Source organism: Cynocephalus volans, chromosome 15, assembly GCF_027409185.1.
Source record: "Cynocephalus volans isolate mCynVol1 chromosome 15, mCynVol1.pri, whole genome shotgun sequence".
Taxonomy (NCBI): Eukaryota; Metazoa; Chordata; class Mammalia; order Dermoptera; family Cynocephalidae; genus Cynocephalus; species Cynocephalus volans.
The window spans coordinates 8,901,741-8,922,838 of record NC_084474.1 but is presented as its reverse complement, the minus strand read 5'-3'; positions in this window follow the sequence as shown (position 1 = coordinate 8,922,838).

The following is a 21,098-nucleotide window of genomic DNA, read 5'->3' as shown; positions in this document are numbered from 1 at the left end:
ATGGAAAAAGATATACCGTGCAAATAGAAATGAAAAACGAGCCAGAGTAGCTATTCTTATATCAGATAAAATAGACTTTAAAGCAAGAGCAATAAAAAGAGATAAAGAAGGCCACTATATAACGATAAAAGGATCTATCCATCAAGAAGACATAACAATCATAAATACATATGCACCCAATGTTGGAGCAGCCAGATTTATAAAGCAAACACTATTAGATCTAAAGAATGAGATAGACGCTAACACGTTAATCGCGGGGGTCCAGAACATCCCAGTCTCAACATTGGACAGATAATCTAGGCAAAAAATCAATAGAGTAACACAAGATCTAAACAACATTTTAGACCAATTGGCCTTGGCAGATATCTATAGAACATTCCATCCAACAACCTCAGAATATTCATTCTTCTCATCAGCACATGGAACATTCTCCAGGAGAGACAACATGCTAGATCACAAAGCAGGTCTCAACAAATTCAAAAAAATTGGAATTATTCCATGTATTTTTTTGTGATCACAATAGAGTAAAATGAGAAATCAATAACAAATGAAACTCTGGAAACTATACAAACACACAGAAATTAAACAACATTCTACTTACTGACTATGGATCCAAGAAAAAGTTAAACAGGAAATCAAATAATTTATTGAAACAATAAAAATAATGACACATCATACCAAAACCTCAGGGATACTACAAAAGCAGTAGTAAGGAGGAAATTTATCACGTTAAATTCTTATTTCAGAAGAATGGATAGATGGCAAATAAACAACCTAACACTTCACCTGAAAGATCTAGAAAAACAAGAACAGTCCAAACCCAAGGTTAGTAGACAGAAAAAAATGATTCAGATCAGAGCAGAACTAAATGAAATAGAAACCCAAAAAATGATACAAAAGATCAATGACCCAAAGTTGTTTTTTTTAAAGATAAATAAAATTGACAAACCTTTGGCAAGGCTAAGAAGAGAAAAGACCCAAATAACAAAAATTAGAAATGAAAAATGTGATATTACAACTGATACCTTAAAAATACAAGGAATCATTAGAGACTACTGTAAACAACAATATGCCAACAAATTTGAAAATCTTGAGGAAATGGATAAATTTCTGGACACATACAAACTACCAAAATTGAGCCAAGAAGATACAGAAAATCAGACTAGACCAATAACAATAAAAGAGATTGAAGCTGTTATAAGAAAGCTCCCAACAAAGAAAAACCCAGGACTGGACAGTTTCACTGCAGAGTTCTACCAAACCTTCAAAGAAGAAATACCAATTCTCTACAAACTATTTCAAAAGCTTGAAACAGAGGCCATTCCCCTAAACTCATTCTATGAGGCAAACATCACCCTGATACCAAAACCAGACAAACATACATCAAAAATAGAAAACTATAGGCCAATATCCTTTATGAATATAAATGCAAAAATCCTCAGTAAAATACCAGCTAACAGAACACAGCAACACATACACAAAATTATCCACCATGAGCAATCCAGATTTAACCCAGGGATGCAAGGTTGGTTCAACATATGCAAATCAATAAATGCAATACACCACATCAATAAAGGAAAGACAAAAACCATATGATCATCTCTATAGATGCTGAAAATGCATTTGACAAAATTCAACATTCATTCATGATAAAGACTCTCTACAGGTTAGGTATAGATTGAAAATATCTCAACACAATTAATGCCATTTATGATAAGCCCACTACCAATATCATCCTTATAAGCCCACTGCCAATATCTTCCTGAAGGGGGGAAAAGATGAAAGCTTTTCCTTTTATAACAGTAACTATACAAGGATGCCTACTCTCACCACTCCTATTCAACATAGTGTTGGAAGTTCTAGCCACAGCAATCAGAGAAGAAAAGGAAATAAAGGGCATCCAGATTGGAAAAGATGAAGTCAAACTGTCCCTTTTTGTGTATGATATATTGAACAGCCTAAAGCCTCTACAAAAATACTCTTAGAGTTGATAAATGATTTCAGCAAAGTTACAGGATACAAAATTAACACACAAAAATCAGTAGCATTTTTATACTCTGACAGTGAACATGCAGAAAAAGAAATCAAGAAAGCTAGCCCATTTATAATCACCATCAATAATATAGTTTTGAATAAAATTGACCAAGATTGTTAAAAATCTCTATGACGAGAACTACAAATCACTATTGAGAGAAATTAAAGAGGACACAAGAAGATGGAAAGATATCCCATGCTCTTGGACTGGAAGAATTAACATTGTGAAAATGTCCATATTACCCATAGCGATCTACAGATTCAATGCAATCTCCATCAAAATTCCAATGACATTTTTCTCAGAAATGGAAAAAACTATCAAGATATTTGTATGGAATAATAAAAGACTGCACATAGCCAAAGCAATTCTGAGTAAAAAAATAAAGCTGGAGGCATAACACTACCTGACTTTAACTATATTATAAAGTCATAATAACCAAAACAGCATGGTACTGGTATAGAAAGAGACACATGGATCAATGGAATAGAATAGAGAACCAAGAAATCAACCCATAAGCCCATAGTCATCTGACCTTTGACAAAGGCACCAAATCTACACACCAAGGAAGAGACTGCCTCTTTAGCAAATGGTTCTGTGAAAACTGGATATTCATACATAGGAGAATGAAACTAGACCCGTACCTTTCACCATATACCAAAATCAACTCAAAATGGATTAATGAATTAAATATACACCCTGAAACAATAAAACTCCTAAGAGAAATCATAGTGGAAACACTTCAGGAAGTAGGAGTGAGTACAGACTACATGAATATGACCCCAAAAAACTGGCAAGTAAAGGAAAATAAACAAATGGGATTATATCCAAAAGCTTCTGCACGGCAGAAGAAAGAATCAACAAAGTGAAAAGACAACCAACAGAGTGGGAGAATATATTTGCAAAATATACATCTGACAAAGGATTAATATCCAGAATATACAAGAAACTCAAACAACTTTACAGCAAAAAACCCCAAAAAACAAAAAAAAAACACAGCCCAATTAAAAAATGGGCAAAGAAGCTGAATAGGCATTTCTCAAAGGAAGATATATGAATGGCCAACAGACACAGGAAGGAATGCTCAACATCACTCAGCATCCGGGTTATGCAAATCAAGACCACTTGGAGATACCATCCCACTCCAGTCAGGACGGCTAATATCCAAAAGACTGAGCATGATAAGTACTGGGGAGAACTTTCACACACTGTTGTAGGACTGCAAAATGGTGCAGCCTTTATGGAAAATGGTATGGAGGTTCCTCAAACAACTGCAGATAGATCTAACATATGACCCAGCTATCGCACTGCTGGGTATATACCAAGAGGAATGGAAATCATCATGCTGAAGGGATACCTGTACTTCAATGTTTATTGCAGCTCTATATACAATAGCCAAGAGTTGGGACTGGCCCAAATGTTCATCATCAGATGAGTGGATCAGGAAACTGCGGTATATCCTCACAATGGAATTCTACTGTGCTATAAAAAAGGATGAAATACTACCATTCACAACAACATGGATGGACTTAGAGAAAATTATATTAAGTGAAACAAGTCAGGCACAGAAAGAGAAATACCACATGTTCTCACTTATTGGTGGGAGCTAAAAATAAATAAATAAACACAACAAATAAAGGGTGGGGGGAAGGAGACACAACAATCACAATTCCTTGAACTTGTTAAGACAAGTGAACAGATATGATGTACTAGGGGGAGAGCACAGACGGAGGGAGGAAGTGGAATGGTAAAGGGTCACAAAAATCATCTACAATGTATACTGAGAAGTTACAATAAAAAAATAAAAAATAAACAAATAAATTAAAAGTATGACACAAAGTCCAGAGTAAAAAAAAGACCCATAATAATAAAACTTTCCTTTAGCAAAGGTCTCTTTTTAAAATAAATAAATAAATAAAATAAAAGCAATCGGTGGCATGATGGGTGTTCCAGCCATCCATTAGTGACAAAGTACGAAGGACACACCTGAGCCACGTTCCTGAATGAGACAGAAATCCTCTGATTTTCTATGAAAACAATCCTTGATTTTATAATTAATATTAATCAATGGATTTGCCATTATATTATTTACCATAAGTAAGTCTATTTTATTTGAAATTAATCATTAATTCAATTTTGCAATTAAGGTGGAATTTACTCAAAAGATGTTTTTTGCATGGATGCTTATTACCACGTAGTAGATATCATGTCAACAGTTAGCTGGGATAGAATATAATTAAACTAATAATCTCCTAAAAATTTTCTAAAAGTTTTGAACACTATTGGATTTTAAGTCTCAGAACATATATGTCTGCCTATTATCTCTTTTGGATGGGGGGAGTTTAGAGCTTAAATTTAATCAGTTATTTAGATTTCAATAGTTTGGATTGATAATATTGCTTAAATTGTTTTAAAAATTATGCTTATAATATATCCCCTTTATTATTAACCTAACTGATCTCTGTCATTGTCACTTTAAATATCCCTTATAATAAAATTTCAGGATTTCCTAAACCAACCTCAACCTTAGTCTATGCCTAATTACAGATGATCTATTGAAGTGGGATTATAGTCATAACAACCCTAGTTAAATTGTACAATAAGATGATGAATTGCCATTTTTAGATAATTTTTAGTTATTATTGATAGTTTCATAACATAATTTGCATTTAATTATTTTGTTCTGAAGTGTCAATGTAAATAAAAAATGAAAAATAAAACTTATTCACAATGTGATATGTTAACGTTCCATGATATGGTTAATTCTGCTTTATTTGTAGTAGCAAATCTAAGCATGCAGAGAAAAGGAAAATTTATTTTTCTCTACACCTGTTACCCGTCCTTCTGACTGAGGTATACAATATTAAAATGTTTTGTATATTCTTCCACATGCAACTTTTCATATATTGATACACATATTAAAGAACCTACATAAACAAACATAACTTTGTCTTTTACAGAAAATATTAAAGTATCCTGTAATATGTTATATAATATATAATAAAATATGTTACATGGTATGTATAACATGTCATATTATTATAACTATTATTATAATAAAACATGTAATATGAAGTAGTACTTGAAAGCTATATAAATCTCAGTCAATTTACAAAAAGTATTTAGCTAAGTAGTGCAAAATGCATTACTAAGTGTCATAATCTAATATTATTTTTAATTGTTTTCAAGCAAAAAAGTGGATTTATCTTAATTTTAATATAAAAAAAGAAAAACTTACAAATCTTTTAAATAATACCATCTTTCAAAATTCTCAACTGATTGTTCCTTTTTTCTCTAATGACATACACTTGTGTTTCAATTAAGAGAAGTCTGGTTGTTCTCCTGCCCTGAAGGACAGGGTCCCAGAGACAAGGGCCGTCCAGGAGTCGGTGCAGGTAGAGACATCTGGTGGTCAGCCCTTTCTCAGGGAGATGAGGAGCCACCTTCCAGAGATCGACTGTATCAGCACAAATTCAGAGTAGCGCATTTTGATTTCATAATCATTAGATAGATTTTTTTCCATTTGGCTTGAAAACCACTGGGCATGCCACTAAGTCAGACGAGCTCTCCTTAAGACATGCAGGTGGCTGTGGGGGGAGATAGTTTCCCTTGCTTCTAGGGAATCACTTTTCTATTGCTTCTTCAGCTTTTTCTGAGCAGTAATGATAAACCCACCACCCTGCAATTTGTTCACTTCGCTATCATCCATTTTCCAGGTCCGTCTCATTTTTTAAGTGTAAAAGACGAAGTTGGACAAATGAAAAGATTTCGCCAGACTCCAAATCAAACTGTTATTAGAGATATATAGGCTTAGTATTGAATCAGGTCAGGCCAATTTTATTGCACAAAAATCACCAAGAAATTGTCAGCAGCAGCAAACAGGAAACAGTAGATGAGTGCACAGAAGATATTCTGTTGACCCCAATTTTTTCCAGTACCTGGAAAATACAAAACACACATAGTCCTCTATCGGCAAAATGCTGCACCATCCAGTCCAAAGTGGCTTTTTGTTGTTGCTGTTGTTTGTTTGTTTGTTTGTTTCACTTATTTACTCGTCCATATGAAAATAAAGATTATATTGGATTTGGGGTTTTTTTTAATGCTATAATTGAAAAAAAACTGCATATTTCATTCTTACAAAAATGTGATGACAGAATAGATCAGCCTGAATTTGCCACACAGCTGCTCAGAGGAGGCGAATGGACTCTTGAATTCCTGCCAATCACGCGGCCTCATGGACAAACTGCGTCTGATCTGTTCCATTCAGCAGCACATATAGACATAGCCTTGGTGAACAGACCACGTGCGAATTAGCTACATCACACCGCTGCACTGCAGCCCATGGTGACAGAAAACAGGGCACTTAACCATTTTTCTTACATGGACGTATTATCAGCTTTTTTCTTGCTCATCTGCCTGTCCTAGCAGACCATACATTCTTGAGGAGCACGGGTTCTGTAGATTTCTATCTATAGTACACATTTCCTATGTGCTGAGGGCCTGTTTCCTAACGCATGCTCAGTATGTGCGGACTGATGAGATGACGGCCCCGTCTGATCCTCCACTCAACAAGTCCCATGTTGTTCTAGAGCGATGTATGTCTCCTACAGGCAATTTTAGTGATTCACATTTTATAGAATCTCTGTCATTCATTAGGGGATATAATCCGCATGGTGGTACTTATGAAAAAATGGACCCCTGTCTGGAACCTCCTGAACACAGGAAAGAAAAGCGTTACCCAGGCAACAGAGCTTCTTTGTTTGAATGACTTTCCTTATTGTCACAATGAAAGTTAAACGAGATAATGTTTAAGAAATTGCTGAATTTGTATTCATAAGCCTGCTGAAGAAGAGAATAAGAACAAAAACACCTCTTCTGAGTGAAAGACGTAAAATTTCTGAGCCGTTCTCAATGTTATTGGATCATATAATAATACCTTTGGAGTCATTAAAAATTATCATTCAAATTTCTAAAGAAATTCAGGAGTTTACCACAGAGCAAATATCACAGCCTGTCTATTTATTTATTTGTTTACATCTATCATTTATTTTTTACTTGTTTATTTTCTGTTCCTTCTTTAGAAAATATAAGCATCTTGAGAGGAGAAGACTATTGATCTTGTTCATGACTATATAGTCATATACTAGAAATTCAGGAAACAGAATAACAGCAAAATAAAATTTTAAATTGGATGTCAGATGCTTTTTAGTGTATAAATTATTTTGTCCCATTGCAACAAAATGATTTTATATTTTAAATTTTATTTTTCTTATAAAACACGTTTTATAAATATTGATATGTCTCTTTTAAAATGAAGGGGAGGTGGAATCTTATAGCTCGTTTCATTGGTAGCTGTTTTATTTCTCTTAGAATTGTGTTAATTGAGAAGTATTAATACATGGCAGTTCAGAATCAAATTGCTTGGCTTGATTCCTGGCTAGGACCATAATAGTTCTGCTGCCTCATCAGTGAAAAGGAATAAAAGATCACTGCCTCCACAGCATTGCTCTCAGGATTAAAGAAGACAGAGTGTTAAAGAATTAGCACAATGCATGGCACAAAGTAAGTATATGGTGCTGGCCATCATTATTAACCAAATAAAATCCTACGATGAAGAGGAGAGATATTATTTCTCTGGTAACAAAGATCTTTTGAAAACTATTTTAAATGACAAGTAGCCCCTTTTGTTTTTATAGGGTGCATATTAGGTATAGAGTAAAATGTACTCTCTATGCATTTCCTTATTAAGTCAAACAGACTTACATCCTCTTGATGGTTCTAAATAATAAATATCCAGATTTCTTTACACTAATTTGTGAACTTTATCTGAATATCAACAAAACATAATAAAAAAAAAAACTATTGTGCAAAGCTTTCAGATTCAACATGTTTTGTAGTGAATATATTCCATTACAGATTTTTGGTCTGACTTCATAATGCTGTTTCTCCACTTAGTATTGTTAAAAAACATTGATTCTGATATATTAGACTTGAAAGAAGCAATCCTTAATTATTAACGCAAGAATTACACTCATCACAGGACTGTTTTACACTGCAGATGATATCTAGAAAGATACGTGACTTGGCTAAAAGCAAAGTTATTTACTAACTATGTAAATCTAGGCTTAGCTTCAAATATATATATATTTTTTGTTACCCTGCCACTTCTAAAAATTGAAGTTCCATAAAATAAATTGTTCTTAAAAATTTGTTGGTAGTATTGCAATACTCCTCTGAGATATTTGAAGAAATCCTTTAGTGTCACAAACTCAATAGTGGGAATCACTCTGTTATTTAATCATAGTCTAACTCTATCTACCAATGAAGGGGCTATTATTAAAATATTTCTATGTGATTTCAGAATTCAAGAAATTTAACTTCAATGGATTTATTTTTAACAGATTTATTTTCACATTTTTGCAATTCCTAGGTTAATATTTTACAAAAATGGAAAAAATGGAATTGTAGTTTACTAGGAAGACATCTAGGCCAGACAATCTTTTTTTTTTTTTTTCTTTTTTTTTTTGTCTTTTTCGTGACCGGTACTCAGCCAGTGAGTGCACCGGCCATTCCCATATAGGATCCAAACCCGCGGCGGGAGCGTCGCTGCACTCCCAGTGCCGCACTCTCCCGAGTGTGCCACGGGCTCGGCCCTAGGCCAGACAATCTTATCAGGCATGGGAAAGAACAAAAATATCAGGATAATCCAAGATGAGCATAATTCACACCCAGATAATCAATGTTGATTTAATTCATTTCAGTGTCACATTTTTTGAACAACAAAAAGATATACAGACAATCCTCCACTAAACGATGGTTTGAGTTATAATTTTTGACTTTACAATAGATTTACCGAGATGTAACTCCATTGTAAGTTGAGCATCTGTATACTGTCTGTCTAGTACAGACCTAGGCATAGTGAAGATGATACGAAATAAAAAAAAAAGAAAAGAAAAACTCTTCACTTGAAGAGAATAAATCTCACTTGCAGATATATGTAAAAGAGTGTAAAATAGATAGCTAGTCCACTAGTTACCCAAACTTGAGAAAATCAAACATTTCAGGCAAAAATTCCCTGTTTTAATGCATTAGTAAACTGTTGGATTTAGATTACATCCTATATCTGTACACAAAATGAAACTACGAAATTTTTTCAGGGAATATAATTATGGATTTTTCATAACCTTATAAAACTGAAAGGTCATGAAGGCAAGGCTACCCTTTTTGGAGCTCATCAATAAAAACTTAATTACTAGGTTGAAAAATTATAAATTTGCTACAAAATTGCATTGGCATTGCCTAGCTACTTCTAGTCGTTCTAAATTCCCTTTATAACTTCCTATTTTTTAAACTAAAAGTGTTACACTTCACTGCAAATATAAAAGGATTTTATTACAAAGGCATTATATATTTTTAAATCCACCAAATAGCATGACAAGAGTAGTTCAAAAGATGAGCTTTTGCATTAACTCTAGGCTGAGTCTTCATCTCTGGTCCCAAGAACGACTAGGACTGCCTAATTAAAATGTGTGCAGAAAACTGTGCAATAAAAATGTGCACAAAGAGTAAAACCATAAAATAACAATCCTGAACACTGCCATTAAGAAACACAGTATGCTTCTGGTTCCCGCTCTGATGTGCAAAGAGCTTCAAAGTCGTTGCTCGGATCCTTACAACAAGAAAACAACTGAAAACACTGAATATCAATGACTTTTTTGGACCAATCAGAGAACTGAGGTCTCGGGGCAAACTGCCACCCTGAAATCTGAGGAGAGAAGTGAGTACAGAGACACAGCTGAGACCAGCTTACTTGGAGGAGAGGCTGCTGGAGGCATAAACTGGACTCTTCTGGAAAAAAGTAAACAGCATGGAAGAACAGGTGGGCAATATAAACAGAGAAACAGAAACTCTATGACAGAATAAAAGAAAACGCCAGAACCAGAAACCATGTAATAGAAATATGCCTATGAAGGTCTCATCAGGAGCCTAGGCGTGGCAAAGAGAAGAGTAAGTGAGCTTGAAGATATGTTAGCAGAATCTTCCCAAACTGAAATGCAAAGAGAAAAAGGAATATGATGATGAACATAAAATGAAGAAGAAGAAAAGAGAAATCCAGGAACTGTGGGACAATTTCAAAGATATAACATATGTGCAATGGAAACACTAAAGGAAAAGAGAGTGGGAGCTGTGAAGTATTAAAGAAATAGTGGCCGAGAACTTTCAAAAATTAAAGGCACACAAAACTAAAGATCCAGGATGCACAGAGAACACAGAGCAGGATAAGTAGCAAAAAACCTTATACATGGGCTTACGATTTTCAAAATGCAAAAAAAAAAAAAAAAAAGAGAAAATCTCAAAAGAAGCCATGGGCAGGAGGCGGGGGAACTCCTTACCATAGAGGACCAAGGGTGAGAATTACTTTGACTTCCTCATCCAAAACCACACAAGCAGAGAGCATGAGAGAAATATTTGTCTTTTTAAAAAATGAGCAACTTGGAACTCCATAGATTGAAATTATCCTTCAAAGGTAAAAGAGCAAGACAAAAAACTAAAATGAGAAAAAAGCAAAACAATCAATTCTACACAAGCCTACACATCTACCCTGTAAGAAATCTTAGAATTTGTCTGGGAGAAAGAGGATAATACAGGGCAGAAAATTCAGATCTAGGTAATTAAAGGAAGAACACAGAACAAGAATAAATGAAGGTAAAATAAAGCAGTTTATATTTCTAATTTTATTGATCTAGTATGTAACTGTTTATTAAAAGTAAGTAGCATTGTAGAGAACTTTGACATTCTTAAAAAAAAAAAAAGTAAGTAGCATTAACAATGCATTTGGAAACACTATGATATGAATAAGTGAAATGTGTTGCACCGGCACCATCAGGGACACAGGGAGGAACTGGGACAGTGTTACAAAGCACATGCTCTACAAGTAACATGCTGTAGTGTTATTTAACATTAAACCTCTATTGGCCATACACATATATCACAAACTGTAGTGCAACCACTATTTTTTTTAAGAAAGAAGTATAGTTGATATTCTAAGAAAGAAGAAAAATAGAATCAGATGAAGTGCTTGATTAGAACTAGAGAAGGAAGAAAAAAGAAAAGAACAAGAGCAATGAATAGTAAACATTCACAAACATAACAGATATTCATCCAACTATTTCAATAGCCATTTTGTATCTGCATGGTTTATATATACACCAATTAAATAACAGAGAGAGGACCAAAAACCAAACAAACAAAAAGGCCCAAATATAAGATATCTATAGAAACCCACTTTAAAAATAATCAGTTAAATTTCTTCCTCTTTTTTTCCCAATTTTATTTATATTTATTTTTATGGGGTATAGTGTGTTGTTTCAATACATGCATATACTGCACAATGATTCACTTAGGGTCGATAGCATAGTTTTGTACCCAGTCCACCACTTTGGATCTTGAGATGGGGAGATTATCTTGAATTACCTGGGTAGCACCAATGTAATCAAAAGGGTGCTTATAAGAAAGAGGCACAAGTGTCAGTCAGTAGAAGGAAAATGCAAGCAGAGATTGTAGTGACAGAAGGTGGACCCACAAGCCAAGGAATGCAGGCAGCCTCTAGAGACTGGAAAAGTCAAGGAAACAGATTCTCCCCTCAAGCCTTCAGAAGAAACACACAACTACCTACACCTTCGTTTTAGCTGCATAAGACTTATTTCATACTTCTGACCTTCATAACTGTAAGATAATAAAATGGGGTTTTATGCAATAGAAGAAAAAAGAAAAATAAACAAATGGATAGCTTAATAGTAAAAAGATAGATAACAAAATGCCACGCTATCACTAATCGAAAGAAAGCTGGAAAAGCTATATTAATTCCCAAAGAGCACACTTTAGAACAAGAACAATTATCAGAGACAAAGACAGGTGTTTCTTGATAATAAAGAGGTCAATTCTCCAGGAAAATATAGCAACCATTTCCCTGTATTCACCTACAATGAAGCATCAAATATATGCCGCAAATACCTATAAAACTACCAAAAACTAGACACAACTGCACTATTGTAGCTTCAACACCCTCTTTCAGCAACTGAAAACCAGTAAGGCTTATAATCAGAAAGAATGCAGTTGACGTGGATAGCATCATTAATCTACTTGAACCAACTGACCTTCAGAGAATAGCTTATTCAACAATAGCAGAATATACATTGTTCTCAAGTTCAATGGGAACATTCACCAAGGTGGACCACAGTCTGTATCATAAAATACACTTCAACAAATCTGAAAGAATGGAAACCATCTAAAGTATGTTTGCAGATCACATTGAAATTATACTATAAACCAATAACAGATATCTGGGAAATCCCCAGGAGATAAATACACACATACACACACACACACACACACACACACACACACCATCACCACCACCACAACCACCACCACCACCACCACCACCACTAAATAAAACATGGGTTAAAGAAAAAAATCGTAGAAATTATTAAAAACATTTTGACCGAAATGAAAATACAACTTATCAAAATTTGTATGATGCAGCAAAAGCAGATTTAAAGGGAAAATAATAGCATTAAACACATGTATTAGAAAAAACGACTTAAAATAAAATGTCTAAGCTTGCATCTGAGAAAACTATAGATAGAAGACCAATTTAAGCCTAATGCAAGCAGGAGAAAAGAAATAGTAATTAGAACAAAAATCAATGAAACAGAAAAGAAAATAATATATAACATTAAAAACACCAATAGCTGTTTCTTTGAAAGATAAACAAATTGGTGATTCCCTAGTCAGACTAACCAAGAAAAAAAAAGAGAGAAAAAAGAAATTACTAACATTAGTAATGAAAGAGGAGTCATCACTTCTGAGGACATAAGAGGATGATAGAGGAATACTGAAAACAAGCATAAACCCCAAAAGTTAATAAGTTAGACGAGCTAGATTTATTCCTTGAAAGAGTCAAAATACAGAAACTTCCACAAGGACAAATAAATACCTTTAAGATAGGTAGACGTAGATATAGATACAGGTATAGACAAAGATATAAAATTGATACCATTAACAGCCTTCCAAAGAAGAGTCATCAGGTCCAGATAGTTTCACTGATGAATTCTACCAAATGACTCAGGAAAAAAACACCAATTCTCTACATTCTTTTCCAAAAAATACAAGAAGGTTTACACTCATTTTATGAAGCCAGCACTACTTTAACACCAAAACTAAATACAAATATTATAGGAAAAGACAACCAGAGACCAATGTCTCCTATGAACTTAGATGCACAAATCCTCAACACAATATCAACAAGCAGAATACAGCAATGTATAAGAGAAATTATACACCACAACAAAATGGAAATTATTACTTTATGGAAAGAAAGTCTGTTCAACATTGAATAATGAATTAATGAATTCCACCCCTTTATCAGTCTAAAAAAGAAAAATCATATGATCACGACAAGAGAGGGATAGAAAGCATGTGACAAAATCTAATACCTGTTTAGATAAAAACTCTCTAGAACTGGTAACAGAGGGGAATAATTATCTCACTTGTTAGAGAATATCTGCAAGAAACCTGGGAAAATTATAAGTGAAAAAGTATACCTTCCCCACTGAGACTGGAAACAAAGTTATGATGTCTTCTCCCTCACCACTATTTAACACCCTTATGAAATATTAGCTAATTCAAAAAAAAAAAAAAAAAAAAACAAAGAACTCCAAGGTATATAGATGAGACAGAAAAAAAATAAAATTGTCTTTATCTGCAGATGACACTATCATTTATACAGCAAATCCCAAAGAATTGATGAAAAAAATCTCCCCAAATCAATAAGTGAGTGGGGCCATGTTACAGGACACAAGGTTAAAATGCAAAAGTCAATTGCTTTCCTGTACACCAGCAGTGGACAGCTAAAATTTGCAATAAAAAGATACTATTTACAATAGCACCAAAAAATGAAATACATAGGTATAATCTGAACAAATACAAATCTATACATGGGAAGCTAAAAAACTCTGATGAAAAAAATTTGAAATGATCTAAATAAATAGAGAGATATTCTGTATTCATCAATTGGAAGAATCAATATTCTAAGATTCCAGTTCTTCTAAATTTATCTGTAGGTTCAACACAATCCTATTCAAAATCTCAGTAAGCAATTTTGTACATAGTTACAAACTGATTCTAAAATTTATGTGGAAAGACAAAAGATCTAGGATAACCAACACAATGCTGAAGAAGAACAAAGTTGGAAGATTTATGTTAACCAGTATCAAGACTTAATATAAAGCCATAGTAATCAGGAAAACATGGTATTGGCAAATGACAGGCATATAGATCAATGGAACAGAATAAAGTGTGCAGAAATAGAACCACACAACTATAGTCAACTGATCTCTGACAAAGCAGCAAAGGCAAAACCGCAGAGAAAGGACAGTTCTTTCAACACACAGTGCTGATCTTATGACTTCCATACGCAAAAAAAAAAAAAAAAAAAAAAAAAAAAAAAAAAAAAAATTGAACTTAGAAAGAGACATCACATTTCACTAAAAATAACTTAAAATGGAACATATACTTAAATGTAAAACGCAAAGCTATAAAACATACAAAAAGACATAGGAGAAAATCCATGTGTCTTTAGGTTTGGTGATGAGTTTTTAGATACAACAGCAAAAGGATAAACATGAAATTTTAAAAAATGATAAATTGGATTTTTAGATTAAAATTAAAACTTTTTATGGCAAAAGACCCTACTAATAAAATAAAAATTCAAGTCAGAGTCAGGACAAAAATATTTGGAACAACTATATGTGATAGAGGATTAGTTCTAAAATATAGAAAGTCTTCTTAAAATTCAACAATATGGAAACAAGCAACCCAGTTAAAAATGGAGAAAGGATCTGAACAAACCCCTCACAAAAGAAAATATACAGATGACTAGTAATCATATTAAAAGTTGCTCAACATAATTTTTCAGTAAAGAATTACAAACTAAAGCAACAATGAGATATCATTACACACCTATCGGAATGGATAAAATCCAGAATACCAACAATACCGATTGCTGGCAACTGGTGTGAGAGCAAACGGGACAGCCGCTTTGAAAGAAGTTTGACAGTTTCTTCCAGAGACAGACATAGTCTCCTTACAGGACCCATCAATTGCGTTCCTAGGTGCTTACTCATCATTTAACTTGAAAGGAGTGTTCCCTTCTCTCCACATCCTCACCAGCATTTTCCATTCTCCATCTTTTTTATTTTAGCCGGTCTAACTGGGGTGAGATGATATCTCAATGTAGTTTTGATTTGCATTTCCCTGATGATTAGTGATTTGAGCATTTTTTCATGCACTTGTTGATCATTTGTATGTGTTCCTTTGAAAAATGTCTATTCAGCTCCTTTGCCCATTTTTCAATTGGGTTACTTTATTTATTTATTTGTTATTTATTTATTTATTTATCTATCTATCTATTTATTTATTTATTTTACCATGTAATTGCTTGAGTTCCTTGTATATTCTAGATATTAATCCCGTGTCAGATGTACAATCTGCAAAAATCTTCTCCCACTCTGTACGTTGTCATTTTACTCTGTTGAATGTTTTCTTTGCTGTGCAGAATGTTTTTAGTTTGACATAGTCACATTTGTTTATTTTTTCTTTTGTCGCTTGTGCTTTTGGGCACTTGTTCATAAAGTCTGTTCCCAGACCTAGTTCCCGAAGTGTTTCCCCTGTATTTTTCCTTAGTAGTTTTACAGTTTCAGATCTTATACTTAAGTCTTTAATCGATTTTGAATTGATTTTAGTATATGGTGTGAGGTGCATGTCTAGTTTCATTCTTCTGCATATGGATATCCAATTTTCCCTGAACCACTTATTGTAGAGGTGGTCTTTTCCCCAAAGTATGTTTTTATTGCCTTTGTCAAGTATCAGATGGCTGCAAGCCTGAGGGGTGATTTCTGGGTTCTCTATTCTGCTCCACTTGTCCAAGTGTCTATTTTTATGCCAGTACCATGCTGTTTTGGTTACTATGGCTTGCAGTAAAATTTGAAGTCAGGTAGTGTGTTGCCTCTGGCTTTATTTATTTATTTTCATTCAGGATTGCTTTGGCTACTCAGGGTCTTTTGTTGTTCCTTATGAATGTTAAGATCGTTTTTTTTCCATTTCTGTTAAGAATGCCACTGAGATTTTGATAGGGATTGCATTGAATCTGTAGATCACTTTGAGTAGTATGGACATTTTCACAATGTTAATTCCTCCAATCCAAGAGCATGGAATGTCTTTCCATCTTTCTGTAACTTTCATTTCTTTCAGTAGTGGTTTGTAGTTCTCACTGTAGAGATCTTTCACCTCCTTAGTTAAGTTGATTCGTGAGCATTTTATTTTTTTCATGCCTTGTAAATAGGCTTACTTTCTTGATTTCTCTTTCTGTTAGCTCAGTATTGGAGAATATATATGCAACTGATTTGGGGACATTTGTTTTGTATCCTGCAACATTACTGAAATTATTAACCAACTCTAAGATTTTTTTTGATAGGGTCTTTAGGTTTTTCTATATATAATATCATGGCATCTGCAAATAGGGACGGTTTGACTTCATCTTTTCCAATCTGTATGCCCTTTATTTCTTTCTCTTGACTGATTGCTCTGGCCATTACCTCCAGGACTATGTTAAATAGAAGTGGTGACAGTGGGCATCCTTGTCTTGTTCCTGTTCTTAACCGAAAAGCTTTCAGCTTTTCCCCATTCAGAATGATACTGGCAGTGGACTTGCTGTAGCTGGCTTTTATTGTGTTGAGATAATTTCCTTCTATACCTAATTTGTTGAGAGTCTTTATCATGAGGGAATGTTGAATTTTGTCAAATGCTTTTTCTGCATTTATTGAGATAACCACATGGTTTTTGTCCTTGATGTTGTTGATTCGATGTATTACATTTATTGATTTTCATGTTGAACCATCCTTGCATACCTCGGATGAATCCCACTTGATCATGGTATACAATTTTTCTAACGTGTTCCTATATTTTAATTACAAGTATTTTGTTGAGGATTTTTGCATCTATGTTCATCAGGGGTATTGGCCTGTCATTTTCTTTTTTTTTGTTGTATCTTTATCTGGTTTTGGTATCAGAATTATGCTGGTCTGATAGAATGAGTTTGGGAAGATGGCTTCTCTTTCAACTTTTTGGAATAGATTGAGGAGAATTGGTATTAATTCATCTTTAGTGGTTTGATAAAATTCAGCTGTAAAGCCATCCAGACCTGGGCTTTTCTTTGTTGGAAGATTGCTGATTACTGCTTCAATTTTGTTGCTTGTTATCATTCTGTTCAAATTTTCTGTCTCTTCATAGTTCAGTCTGTGTAGTTGGTATGTGTCCAGAAATTTATCCATTTTTTCTAAGTTTTCATATTTGTTGCCATACTGTTGTTTATAATACGCTCTCATGATTCTTTGTATTTCTGTGGTATCAGTTGTAATGCCTCCCTTTTCATTTCTGATTTTTGTTATTTGGGTCTTCTGTCTTTTTTGTTGTTGTTGTTAACCTAGCTAATGGTTTGTCTATCTTATCTATCTCCTCAGAAAGCAAATTTTTAATTTTGTTGATCTTTTGTGTCATTTTTGGGGTCTCTATTTCATTTAGTTCTGCTCTGATCTTAATTATTTCTTTCCATCTACTACCTTTAGGATTGGATTGTTGTTGTTTTGCTCATTCTTTGAGGCATAATGTTAGGTCACTTATTTGACATCTTTCCATTTTTTTTTTGATGTAAATGTTTATTGTAGTAAACGTCCTTCTTAGTACTGTTTTTACAGGACCCCACAGATTTGGTATGATATAGCTTTATTTTTACTAGTTTGAATAAATTTTCTGATTTCCTGTTTAATTTCTTGTTGGACCCATAAGTCAGTCATGAGCCTATTTTTTAGTTTTCATGTATTTGTATAGTTTCCAGAGTTTTACTTGTTACTGATTTCCAGTGTTAGTCCATTGTGTCTGAAAAGATATTTGGAATGATTTCATTTTTTAAAATTTGCTGAGACTAGATCTGTGACCTAATATGTGGTCAATATTGCAGAATGTTCCATGTGCAGATGAGAAGATAGTACATGCTGTAGTTGTTGGGTGAAAGTTTCTGTATATATATCTGCCAGGTATAGTTGTTCTAAGGTGCAGTTTAAATCTATGTCTCTTTGTTGATTTGTTGCCTGGAAGATCTGTCCCGTACTGTGGGAGGGGTGTTCATGTCACCCACTATTAACTTATTAGGTCCTATTTCTTTCTTTAATTCTAAGAGTGTTTGCTTCATATATCTGAGTGCTCCAGTATTGGGTGCATACATATTTATGATTGCTATTTCTTCTAGGTGGATAGATCCCTTTGCCATTATATAGTGGCCTTCTTTGCTCTTTTTATGGTTTTTGGTTTAAAGTCTACTTTATCCAATATAAGAATATAAGAATAGTTACTCTTCCTTGTTTTTGTTTTCCATTTGCATGGTATATCTTTTTCCATCCCTTCGATTTTATTCTGTGTGTGTCTTTACAGGTGAGGTGAGTCTCTTGAAGACAGCGTATACTTGGGTCCAACACTTTAATCCAATCAATCAGTATGTTTCTTTTGAATGGGAAGTTTAATCCATTCATATTTAGGGTTGTTATTGACAGGTGCTGCTTAACTCCTGTCATTTAACACTTTTGGTTTAGATGTTTTAAATACCTTTTGATCATTACTTCCCCTTCTATTTCTCTTCTTCAATGTTAGCTGGAAATTTGAGGTGGCATGATTTAGCTTTTTATTATTTTCTTTTTTGTTTTAATGGTGGGTTTCGCTCTTTCTTGTGTATCCATGATAGTGATCATCATTATTCAGATTACAGATGAAGGACTCCCTTGAGAATTTCTTGCAGGGCTTGTTGTGTGGTACTGAACTCCCACAATTTATATTTGTCTGAGAAACACACTATTTCTCCTTCATTTCTGAAGGAGAGCCTTGCTGGGTATAAAATTCTTGACTGGCAATTTTTTCTTTTAGTATTTTGAATATATCATTCCACTTTCTTCTGGCCTGTAGGGTTTCAGTTGAGAAGTCTGCTTTTAGTCTGACGGGGATTTCCTTATAAGTGACATGACGCTCTTCTCTTGTTGTTTTTAGAATTCTCTCTTTGTCTTTGAGCTTTGAAAATTTGATTATAATGTGTTTTGGAGAGGATCTTTTTGGATCAAATCTATTTGGGGACCTTTGAGCTTCCTGGATCTGAAGGTCTGCAGCTCTCCCTACCCCTGGGAAGTTGTCTTTTATTATTTTCTTGAATAGGTTTTCAATGCCTTTTCCTTTCTCCTCTCCTTCTGGAATACCCACCATTTGGATGTTAGAGTGCTTGAGGTTATCTGCTATCTCTCTTAGATTTTCTTCATTATTTTTAATTGTTTTCCTTTTTTTTTTTTTTTTTGTCTGCTGGTTTATTTGGAAAAGACCATTTCTAGATCTGAAATTCTTTCTTCTGCTTGCTCTAGCCTGTTATTCAAGCTCTCTGTTGTGTTTTTTATTTCCCTGAGTGAATCTTTCATTTCTAGGAGTTCTGCTACACTCTTTTTTAAGGTATTGATCTCTTTAAAAATTTCCTCCTTCATATTCTGGATATTTTTTCTTGTTTCATTGTGTTCTCTAATTGTGTCTTCTCTTATCTCTTCAAGTTTTCTTAAGATGATTGTTCAGAATTTCTGTTCAGACATTTCAAGGGTTCCCTGTTCTATGGGTCTGGTATTTGAGCATTATCGTCTTCCTTCAGTGGTGTCATATCTTCATGTTTGTTTGTAGTTCTAGTATTTTATTATTGATGTTTGGTCATCTAGTAGAGGACTTGCTTCTTCTATTACTCTGGGGTTGGCTATGAGGATAAAGATTTCCTCCTCTATTTGCAAGTTCTACTGGTGATTCTTCTTATATCAATGTAGTCGAGTGTACAGCAGATGGCCAGTAGAGTGGCCCTGGCTTCTACTGTGTTGGTGAACTGTACTTTTGATGACAGTAGGTGTGGAGGTGGCTATAGTACATCACCTTGGCTCATGATCTGGCAGTGAGCAAGGTTTTCTGTGGCCATAGGTTGAGCCCCCAGTGTCACATGGGGCTTGGCTCACCTCTGTGCCTACTGAGTACCATCTAATGTTTAGCTAAGTATGGATATAGTATTCCAAGCAGTATACCTCAAGGTAGCCCACAGTGTTAGGGAAATTCTGATATTCAAAATGAAAAGTCAAATAGATAATGAATATTACTCATAACCATGAATGCTTCCACCAATTTAGAAAAAAAAATTAATATTTTTACACACTATTCTTGGTGGTAGCCCCTGTGAAGAATAAAGTAAACAGTTTATTTATATCTCATGAACTCCTCTTATATTTTGGTGTTTTAGCCTGAGCTTATCTTAATTGTCATTGTGCAAAGTCTTTATTAAATATTACACGCATCATTTCCCTTCCTTTCTCAGAGACCCTCTTGGTTTTTAATTTTCTTGATTCATCCTGAAATTGCCTTTCTACTGTTTTCATCAGTTGAGATCTTTTTGCCCAAATGCTTTCAATACTTTCTACTGTTGTGCTTCTGGTGACTCTAAATTGAAGAGCTGAGGAAGGGGGTCCCTGGTTGAGATACACCTTGTACAGTAGATGCCTGCATGGAACAGTCCTGTTCAAGAGACAGTAGAGAATCACAACTGACCATCCTACAAAACAGGGAGGGTTTCTGCTGGCCACATTTCCCAAGTTTTATCTCAAGCCTGGGGACTGAGTCTCATGCATTAATGTTAATATTTGAGGAATCAAAGTGTTTTTCTATCATCATGTACTTTCTGCACAATCCAAGTCATCATGACCTTGGATTTTCTAGTATCATAATCTTTTCAAAAAATTTTTCTAAATTGAAACATAATTGATTGTACATATCTGTGGGGTACTCTGTTGAATATCAATACCTGTGTGCAATATGTGATGTTCAAATCAGGATAACTAATATATTCACCATTATACAATATAATCATTTTTGTGGCCCTTTACTTGATTAA